This window comes from Anser brachyrhynchus (assembly GCF_964034855.1).
Source record: "Anser brachyrhynchus genome assembly, chromosome: 9".
NCBI lineage: Eukaryota > Metazoa > Chordata > Aves > Anseriformes > Anatidae > Anser > Anser brachyrhynchus.
Genome location: NC_137703.1, coordinates 111498 through 122795, shown reverse-complemented (window position 1 = coordinate 122795; position 11298 = coordinate 111498).

The window sequence follows — 11298 nt, the reverse complement described above, 5'->3', positions numbered from 1 at the left end:
AGTTTAAAGCCATTACTGCTTGTCCTGTCGTTGCACTCCTGACAGTCCCTCACCAGCTTTCCTGCAGGCCCTCCTCAGGTACTGGAGGGCCGCCCTAAGGTCTCCCTGGAGCCTTCTTTGCTCCAGCCTGAACAACCCCAACTGCCTCAGCCTGCCTTCATATGAAAGGTGCTCCAACCCACTTGTCATCCTTGTGGCCCTCTGGACTCTCATGAGAATGGAGTAGAGAGGGAAAGTCGGAGGAGGGGGGGAGAGGATGAGGAGATACACCTATAATTGATTCATGCCTCAAGTTTGGTCCTTGCAGAAATGTAAGCTGTACCTTTTCAGGAAGGTAGGAAGGGTGCTAATAACTTCGTAAGCTCTCCTTTAGCAACCTTGCTAGCGTTATAAATATTAAGACTTTAGTGCAGCTCCTTCATTAGTCACGTGGCTCTCTACGTAATAATCAAAACTGAGCAATTAAACGTGATGACGAATCGTGAAAGGCATAGACACACAAGATACTGTAACCAATTATGTGGGTTAGTACAAATAATAATGGAATTACAGATGGGATGGGCTGAGGTGGGAAGGGACCTCTGGAGGTCATCGGGTCCAGATCTCTGCTCAACAGGGTCACCTAGAGCCAGTTTCCCAAGACCAAGTCTAGATGACTGGCATAATTCTGTGGTTTGTGAGGTACTTTGTGTCCATTAAAAGTGCTCAACCCTTACTTTCCTTCAAAAACTAAAAGCCGACCCACAGAGATTAAGATCAGTCGGTTTAAAAGGTGTTACTGAACACTGTTTTTTCACTTGACGGGAAGCACCTGTAGGAGTGGAGTCTAACCAAGTCAGAATCAGGCTGCTTAAGTCTCCATTTGATTTCAGGTAAATGCTCTGATGCGTGCTTTGATATAACTACGGAGGGATAATCCAACTGCAAAGCGTCAGGTTGTTTCTCAGTTCACAACTTTCCCGTCACTGATAGAAAATCCCTTGAAATAAGTAGAGCTACTGTCATTTTTAATAAAGACGTGCTCATAAGGTGTTTTGGAAGGGTCTCTCAAGGAATACAGTATGCTTTTGATTTTTATAACTTTTGAAAAGCCACAGATCTTACTATTCTTGACGTATAATTTGTTAAAGGCAGAAGTTCAAATATGTGTTTCAGAGCAGAGGTCAGGATAAAATATGTATTTCCTGTTGTCACAGAAAATGGGTTGTTAAATTGAACATTCTTCAGAGAATCTGGGTTTGCCTTTACTTGTTTGGATGGGTCCATGCCACAGAAGAAAAGAGTAGAAGCAATTCAGTGTTTCCAGAGCAGCCAAGCAGGATTCCCAACCATAATGCTTTTGGTTTTGAAAGCAGGTGGAGTTGGATTAAATGTGATGGTACCTTCACAAGTGTTTTTAATGGATCTTGGGAGTAATGGGTTGTTTGTAATGATCTGGCTTAATCTAGGTGAAGCTCCTTTGGTCTTTTCCTAAGAGGTGGAAGAAAAGCCCCTTTGAGGAAGAATGACTCTGGTGCATATCTGTTAAAGGGCAAATATGACTTTTCTTTCTTTTCCCTGCATTTGTTTGCTTTAAGACAGTGTTTTGGTGCTGTCCAGTGCTGTGTAATCCTTCATGATTTCACTTTTGAATGTTTAGTGCAGAGTGAGATGTGGTCACGTTTTTCCTGTGAATGCATGTCTAACAAGCACTGCTTGAAGTGCATTAGAAGGAAGATTAGGATTCAAGAAGCAGAAATACCTCTGGCGCCAGTGGAGCAACCAGTTTTTCTACTCCAAATTCTACAAATTTGTTCTAGAACTGTAGCTTAGAGGTCTACATTATTTTCTCTGAGAGATGGTTTTGTACTGCCAGTGCAAGGGAGAAACAGTCATCCAACCGTAGAATACTTGTTTTCCTTCTTTTGATTGCTTGTTTAGGTACAAGCATATCTGCCAAATTTTCATCTTTAGTAAGAAATACAAACCTTTTGTGACCTTTCTCTGGTCTCTCTACAGTAGCTCCACGTCTCTCCTGTACTGAGGAGCACAGGACTTTACGTAATACTCCAGGTGCGGCCTCATCAGCACTAAGGGGAGAAGTGCACATCCCTTGACCTGCTGGCAATACTTCACCTTATACAGCCCAGGATACAATAAGCCTTCTTCGCACAAGGGTACAGTGCTGGCTTACATTCAGCTGCGTGTCCACCAGGACCCCCAGGTTCTTTCCTGCAGTCCATTATCTTCCTCAAGGCAATGGCCTGCATCTGCTTTCTACCACAATAAACTGAGAAAAGTCTATCAGTCAGGAAGGGGGCTCCTTTCTAGCCTGAAGTGGCAAATGGGTTTGTTATAAAAGGATTTAAAAACTAAACAAATCCTCAAATGCGAACTGATGGACAAAAAAACCCACCTTCTACAAATTTCCTGTATATGGGTAATTATGTTTGAGCTGAGACAGTTTTCATAGACTTTTCCTAAAAACAAATTGCTTACTTTTAAAATACTAAAATCACGGAAATGCTCCCTAGCACCAACAACCAAAAAAAAGCTTTTTGAGCCTAACAGTAATTCATAAAACACCACATACAGAAAAATGTGTGAATCATAATTCTAGGCAATGCTGGTAATGTTGTGTATAAGTAGGGAGTATTAACATTTGCCAGTATGTGGTCCTTTTTCAGGTGTATACAGTTTTGACAGACATGCTGTGATGGTGTTAGGCATAGTTTGTATCTACCTCAGATAATAATTTTGAGAAGTTCTTAGTTAGCACATTTCAGCTTCGTCCAGTTTTTGCTTTGCAGAGGTGTTTCTTTTTTTTTTCTCTGAGAAATTAACAGAAAAGCCACTATTGGTGATTAGTTCCTCCCCACAAACACCTCCCAGTGCCCCTTTTTATTGTGTTAAAGTGGAGCAAAAGAGAGTCATTCCTTCTGGTTTCCGTGTTATAAAAAATAATAATCAGCCTAGCTCTGTCAGTGTTAAGCTTGAAAATGTGATGGAGAAATGCTCCCTCCCTCCCCCTGCCTAGCACGTACCCCATTGTGCTCATGGTACCTGAGATTTTTTAGATGTTTGAGGTTGAACAAGATGAAAGGTCTATGGTTCACTTGTGTGACTGGTTCACACAGGCATCCATGCCCCCACACAGACTGGTTACACTTCTTTTCGCACAATCCAGACGTGCAAACTCACTGGAAGAACATAGTCGAGAATTAGCTGTCCCATAGGCTTCTAGATCAAATGGAAAAGAAGATTTATCTTTGTGAAACAAATATAAAAGGGAAAGAGGTGGAAAAAAATAAATACTTGGGACAAGTTCTCATGAGATGAGGGCTAAGATGGGTGTTTAGGAATTTTTATTGTACGCTCTGAGGTGAATTAAACACTTTGTGCATAAATACATATAAAAAAAAAGTTTCACGAACAATCAATGTATTGGACAGTTGTACTGTCCTAAGTGGATATACAGGGAGTCTGCAGAGATGTGTCACGAGCTGCTTCCTTATATACACTTGTCCCAGCATCAGTCATGTGAACGTCCACATCAGGTGCCTTAGCTCAGTGTTTGGTTCATCTACCAGTTCTGCAGCCCAAAGGTGGCCCCTGTATGCGCTCATTCCATGATTGCTACAAGACAAAGTCACAGATAATTCTTATCACTAAGGAAAACTTTGCTCCCTTGGATGGAGTCGTTCTGTCTGGCATTTCTGCTCCCAGCCAGTTTTTAACCTGTTATTCAGTCAGGCCTTCTTGCCCTCCATGTCAAATCATTCCTCAGTCACAAATTACCATTGTTGATCAGTTACAATTTGAATTTCCTCTTTATGGGAAAGTACCTAAGCCTAGGACAAGCTGATTAAAAACAAACAAACAAACAAAACCAACCAACCGAACAGAAACAAACGAAACCCTTGGCCTCAGTTTTGACGAAGGAGGATAAATTTAGGAGTAGGTGAAAGATAAGTATACAGGGCTGGGAATTAGTCAGGTAAAGTGTGTTACTTTTCAGCGTACTGCAGGATTTGGATAATTTGGGAGTAAGAGGAAATGTATTTTGCTGGATGAAGAGACAGCATTTGGAAGGAATGGGCAGAGTGCTGCCTAGCATATCAGTAGGTGAACGGTGGCACACTGAATGAGGTCTTGTGATGAACGAGCCTGTAGTCATGCAATTAGAAAATTACACCATAATGTACGTTACAAAAATCAAATTACTGTTGCAATTATAGAACTTCCTATTTTTAACAACTGAATAATATTTTAGTAAGTGTATAACGTAAGTAAAAAGACATTTGGAAATCACTACGTGCATGGTTTCAAAACACCAAATATTAAGATGTAGGTTTGAAATAGGATTTACATAGCAGTAACCAAAACTGCTGCCTCTATAACCAGACTGTGTTAAGTGTAAGCTTCTAAAGCACTTAAGAGATTTACATCCTAACTTTATCATTTTGCGAGTGGGCCTGTTCAGTCCAGGTTTAAAGTGGTGGAATTTAGTTTTTATAACAATACAACTGAAATGAGAATCTAAACGGTTGTGAAAGAGACTTTTGTGGTTTGAAATGAAGTGGTACTAAAAAATAGTAATGATGAGATCTCTGACTGCTTTCTTAATGAAACTTAGTGAGAATGTTAATTGGAGAACACAGAAACATGTACAAATGATTTCACAAGCTTGGTTTCAGTATTCACATAAGACAAACAAGGCATACGTACATGTATTTTTTTCTCTAACCTGTCTTCCACTCCATCTCTGCCTGTTCCCCTTTGCTAGTAACTATCCTGGGGAGAAGGCCACAAGACCTGATGAGGACATGTGGCCTAGAGCAGAAAGGGGTGTTTTGTTGCTGGTTCCACCCCTCATTTGCCATGAAGCTAAGGGTAGGCAATGAAGCTTTATTTCTCCCTTTTTTTTTTTTCCTTTTTTCCACTTGGGTAAAAATAAAAACTTTGTTTCTTGCTCTTTATTTGTATGGGGGAGTCCTAGTCATGTATACAAGCTGTAGGTACTACTTCCTCAGTAGATAATGGTCAGTCGTGCAGTTTCTTACTTGCACAGACAGATGTACTGAGCAGAATCTTGAAGTCTCCCAGAATGTAACACTTTCAGTACCTCATCTTAAAATACACTTAATTCCTTACTACAGGAAGTGATAAAGCTCTAAGACTTGAAGCAAATGAACTATTACATAATAAAATTCCTGGATATGTAAAGCTCCCAAAATGTGGAGATTCTACCAGAGATTTGGGAAGAAGCAGAGGTAATACTTCCACTGTTTTTGTTTTGTTTTGTTTTGTTTTCCAAGGCTTAGAACACTCCTCTAGTTCCATGCTGGAGCCATGCTAAATTTCCAGTTAGTACTTCCTCCAGTTTAGGCTGTGTAATTTTCTCTAGGCTCATGTAGAAATTAAAGATGAATTTGGATGATATGCTGGGAATTAAATTTCTGGTTAATATTAACTGAATTCATTCATTCAATTTTGGAAAAACCTTGCTAATATTAAATTCAGATGCTTTGACACCTTTCATACTGAAGAAATACTACCAGAGAAGTGATACATTACGAATAATGCTCCGTAATTATAGTTGTCAAAGGCCTATATAAGTATTAATCCCACATCTCTGAGCGTTTAACATTTACAACATCCTTTTTTACTGTAGATCATAGGGCTCATTTAATTTAAATGAGAAGAGAGTTTACAGTATATGCTAGTGTAAAGCAGCAGCGGTGTTGGTTGGAAGGTCGTTTCAATCAACCTCTAAGGAATTGTTTAAGCGTAACACAACCAGTTCAGGCAACACTGATATTTCTCATGTGACTGTCAGACTGTGTAAAACATCAGCTATATGGATATCTGGTGTAACTGCTTTCATATCTGACCTTACTGACAAGGTCTTTTGCTCATCATATAACAGAGCAGAATGACGGGGTCTGTTCCTGGGTTCTTGACTTTAGCATGATGGTGTGCTTGTCAAGGGCTAATTAGTGGACTTTCATTACTGGAGGACTTTCAGTGGAGTTCTACCTTAGGATGTTCAGGTTTGCACAAGAAAAATGTTAAAAGATTTTGATCAGATGTCTCTGTTATAAACTGCATCGCTGTGCAAAGTGGTCTGTGTGTGCTAAACACCACCTCCCTGCTAAAATCAGTGTTATATATGATGAAGCACACAGGTCTTTTCACACTGTGGAAAAATACTTAGGCTGGACATGAAAAGAAATATATCGGGTGAGAAGTTAAAGGAGTCAGCCTTATGAATTCCTTCTTCACGCTGACTGACATGTTCTGTAGTGCTGTAAATTCTATTTAGGCGATGGATAATTGTATTTCTGTTGAAAGTCTGCAGAAAACAAATTATTGCTGTGTCATATTTACAGCATCCTTGCTGGATGTGCGGGGTAAGTTTGCCATCTCTGGTGTATCATTCCAAGTCGATGTCTCTGTGTTAAAAGGTTGATCCTTAAATTTACAGTCCGTCATGGGTACAATAGCTGTCAAATGTAGCTACCTTGCAGTACATGCCATATGAAGTTGGTTTCTGAAAACTATTTTGGCATTATATTATGAAGCTGGGCATAGTTAATGTGACAATGACTTCTTTTGTGAATTGATCTCTATATATTAGTCATGGTTCAATGGTGTTTTTCTAGCTTCATAGTTCATTCAATCTATCGCATTATTTGTAGCGTGCAAATGTTGAAACAACATCTCATGCTTTTCTCACTGTATAGTCTGTGGGTTTGTTTTTTTTTCTATCGTCTTTTATTGGGATATTTGGTGTTGCCTCACAGCTTCCAGAGTGTTCACAATGCAGATGCAGCACTTCTGTTCCCTGGACTGGGCAACAGCAATCACGTTACCCAGGCCCCACACTCTTTTACATTAGTTGTTGATAGGAAGGCAAATTTAATTATAGCTAGTACTAGTTAGGGGGAGAGAGTGGGATGGACACTTGTTTGTTTGAAAAGCCACAATTGGCATAATAAGAAGACCTGGGCTCGCTTTGTTTTTGTTTTTTTTTTTTTTTTTTTTTCTGTTGCTATTGCCAGTGACTATATTTTGATGCAGAGTCTTGCCTATGAAGGTCGGTTTGTTGCAGCAGTTGATGCTGATATAGCTGTTGTGGCTGGCACTTAAGATCTGAAGCGAGTTTGAGTATGCGTTGAATCTTAGATAGTTTTTCTGTACTGCTTTTGTGACTGTATTTTTATTTGCCGTAAAAATGTGAAAAACTTGAAAGCCCTGCAATGCTTCTGACTTTATAACAGTTCATGAAGTGAACTCCACTGCATAATTTTAACGTTATGTCAGTGCTAAGTATAGGCTAGGTATAGTACAGATCCTTCCCATTCTGTGTTCCCCACTATCTCCTGGAGAAGACCTAATTAACATGACACTCCTCAAGTTTCAGGAAAGGTTTAAGGTGCATTTTTTGTTATTTGAGGTTGTTCTGTTATTGAGGGTACTATATGTTCTTCCAGTACCTGTAATTTACAAGGGATGTTCTGAGTATTTTAGATCAAATAGGGATGACTGCTACAAAGTTTCTGGGTATTATTGCTGTGTTCTCTGCTACAAGAGGCATAAAAAATTCATAGATAGGAATTCACAGCCTTTTTTTTTTCTTAGTCGAAATGTATGTTTTATAGCTCTTACAAAAACTATAGTATAGAACGATTTGTGCCATGATCTTGCTAAAAAAAAAACCACGCTGCATTTGTACATAAGTTGAACATTAATTTATTTATATGTTTAGTGGTTATAATGGTCCACTTAAGAGATACAGCCTATAGTATTAAGCGGTTAACTTTGGTATGGCTTATGTTCAAGAAGGCCATTTGGATAAAGCACAGTATCACTTATGTGAATACGTATTGAGGAAATGTGTTTCACTTAGGAAAAAGTACAGCAGAGAGTACAGCTCTGTTTATGAAGCCATTTACAATTATGGCAAGATACAGTAGAAAACAGTTTGTTTCCAGTCTTCTTTCCAGAGGCCTGGCACGTTTAATGTCCGTAGCTTCACTTAAAGGAATGTGTTTTTTTCCTTCTAGCACTTTAGATATATTTAAAGCCACTAGTAGGCTCCAAATATTATATGATAGTCTTTAACGAGACTCTTTTCTCGTGTATTAGAGAGGACCCCTGTTGTGGTTTAACCCGGCTGGCAGCTAAACACCACACAGCCGTTCGCTCACCCTCCCCCCTCCCTCTCTGGGATGGGGGAGAGAAACGGGAAAGTGAAGCCTGTGAGTTGAGATAAAGACAGTTTATTAAGACAGGAAAATAATAACAACAATAATAATAATAATAGTGATAATGGTAATAGTATTAACAATAATAATGTGTAAGAAAACAAGTGATGCACAATGCAATTGCTCACCACCCGCTGACCGATGCCCAGCCTATCCCCGAGCAGCCGGCCCCCCACCCCGGCCAGCCACCCCTATATATTGTTTAGCATGACGTCAGATGGTATGGAATACCCCTTTGGCCAGTTTGGGTCAGCTGTCCTGGGTCTGTCCCCTCCCAGCTCCTGCTGCACCCCCAGCCTGCTCGCTGGCAGGACAGAGCAAGAAGCCGAAAAGTCCTTGGCCTGGTGTAAACACTGCTCTGCAACAATTAAAACATCAGCATGTTATCAGCGCTCTTCTCATCCTAATCCAAAACATAGCACCCTACCAGCTACTATGAGCTACTTAACTCTGTCCTAACTGGAACCAGGACAGATATCCACCCCTTATTCCATACCATTTATGTCATGCTCAGGTTACACTCTGTCCAATACATTTTAATTAATCACCATTTTCATCTATGATATATAGCAATCATGGTAGTGATGACATACATTATTATATAATAATTAACATACTACAATTCAACTCATGGGCTATTCTCACCCAGTATCAAATCCCCTTGAGGTACACACCGGACCTCCCCATTCTTTTGCATTACCCACCAAGTGCATCCAGGTCCCTGAGCAAAAGCAATTCCACGAATGGGTTTGCCTTTTCCTGAGGCAGGAGTAGCCCAGACTGTTTTACCCAGCATGTTTCTTACGTGCACTACAGGAACTTTATCCCCTTCTACAGTGCGTAACAGGTTTGATTGGGCAGGTCCAGCTCGGTTGGCAGATCCCCTGGTATTGACTAACCAGGTGGCCTTTGCCAAATGTGTATCCCAATTTTTGAATGTCCCAGCACCCATTGCTTTCAGTGTAGTCTTCAACAGTCCATTGTATCGTTCAACTTTTCCAGAGGCTGGTGCATGATAGGGGATGTGATACACCCACTCAATACCATGTTCTTTGGCCCAAGTGTCTATAAGGTTGTTTCGGAAATGAGTCCCGTTGTCTGACTCAATTCTCTCTGGGGTGCCATGTCGCCATAAGACTTGCTTTTCAAGGCCCAAGATAGTGTTCCGGGCGGTGGCATGGGGCACAGGATATGTTTCCAGCCATCCGGTGGTTGCTTCCACCATTGTAAGTACGTGGCGCTTGCCGTTGCGGGTTTGAGGGAGTGTGATGTAATCAATCTGCCAGGCCTCTCCATATTTATATTTCAGCCATCGTCCTCCATACCAAAGAGGTTTTGACCGTTTGGCTTGCTTGATTGCAGCACATGTTTCACAGTCATGAATAACCTGTGCTATAGTGTCCATGGTCAGGTCCACCCCTCGATCACGAGCCCATCTGTATGTTGCATCTCTACCTTGATGGCCTGAGGTGTCATGGGCCCATCGGGCTATAAATAATTCACCTTTATGTTGCCAGTCCAGGTCCACCTGAGCCACTTCAATCTTAGCAGCCTGATCCACCTGCTGGTTGTTTTGGTGTTCTTCAGTAGCCCGATTCTTGGGCACATGAGCATCTACATGGCGTACCTTTACAACCAGGTTCTCTACCCGGGCAGCAATATCTTGCCACAATGCCGCAGCCCAGATGGGCTTGCCCCTGCGCTGCCAGTTGTTCTGCTTCCATTGCTGTAACCACCCCCACAGGGCGTTTGCTACCATCCATGAATCAGTATAGAGATAGAGAACTGGCCACTTTTCTCGTTCAGCAATATCTAAAGCCAGCTGAATGGCTTTTACTTCTGCAAACTGACTCGATTCACCTTCTCCCTCAGCAGCTTCTGCAACTCGTCGTGTAGGACTCCATACAGCAGCTTTCCATCTCCGATGCTTTCCCACAATACGACAGGACCCGTCAGTGAACAAGGCATATTTCTTCTCATTTTCCGGTAGCTTGTTGTACAGGGGGGCTTCTTCAGCACGAACCACCTCCTCCTCTGGTGATATCCCAAAGTATTTGCCTTCTGGCCAGTCCATAATCACCTCCAAGATTCCTGGGCGACTGGGGTTTCCTATTCGAGCCCGCTGAGTAATCAGTGCAACCCACTTGCTCCATGTAGCATCAGTTGCATGATGCGTAGAGGGGACCCTTCCTTTGAACGTCCAGCCTAGTACCGGCAGTCGGGGTGCCAGGAGGAGCTGCGCTTCAGTACCGACCACTTCCGAAGCAGATCGAACTCCTTCATATGCTGCCAATATCTCCTTTTCAGTTGGAGTATAGCGGGCTTCAGATCCTCTGTATCCCCGACTCCAAAACCCCAGGGGTCGACCTCGAGTTTCCCCAGGTTCTTTCTGCCAGAGGCTCCAGGTGGGACCATTCTCTCCGGCTGCGGTGTAGAGCACATTCTTTACATCTGGTCCTGTTCGGACTGGCCCGAGGGCTACTGCATGAACTATTTCCTGCTTAATTTGTTCAAAGGCTTGTCGTTGCTCAGGGCCCCATTCAAAAGCATTCTTCTTACGGGTTACTTGGTAGAGCGGGTTTACAATCAGACTGTAATTTGGAATATGCATTCTCCAAAACCCCACGACACCTAGGAAAGTTTGTGTTTCTTTTTTGCTAGTTGGTGGAGACATAGCTGTTATTTTGTTGATCACATCCATTGGGATTTGACGGCGTCCATCTTGCCATTTTATTCCTAAAAACTGGATCTCTCGTGCAGGTCCTTTAACTTTATTCTGTTTTATGGCAAAACCAGCCTTCAGAAGGATTTGGACTATTTTCTTCCCTTTCTCGAAAACTTCTTCTGCAGTGTCACCCCACACAATGATGTCATCGATGTACTGCAGGTGTTCAGGAGCTTCCCCCTGCTCCAGCGCAGACTGGATCAGTCCATGGCAAATGGTAGGGCTGTGTTTCCACCCCTGGGGCAGCCGATTCCAAGTATATTGGACTCCCCTCCAAGTGAAAGCAAACTGTGGCCTGCACTGTGCTGCTAGAGGGATGGAGAA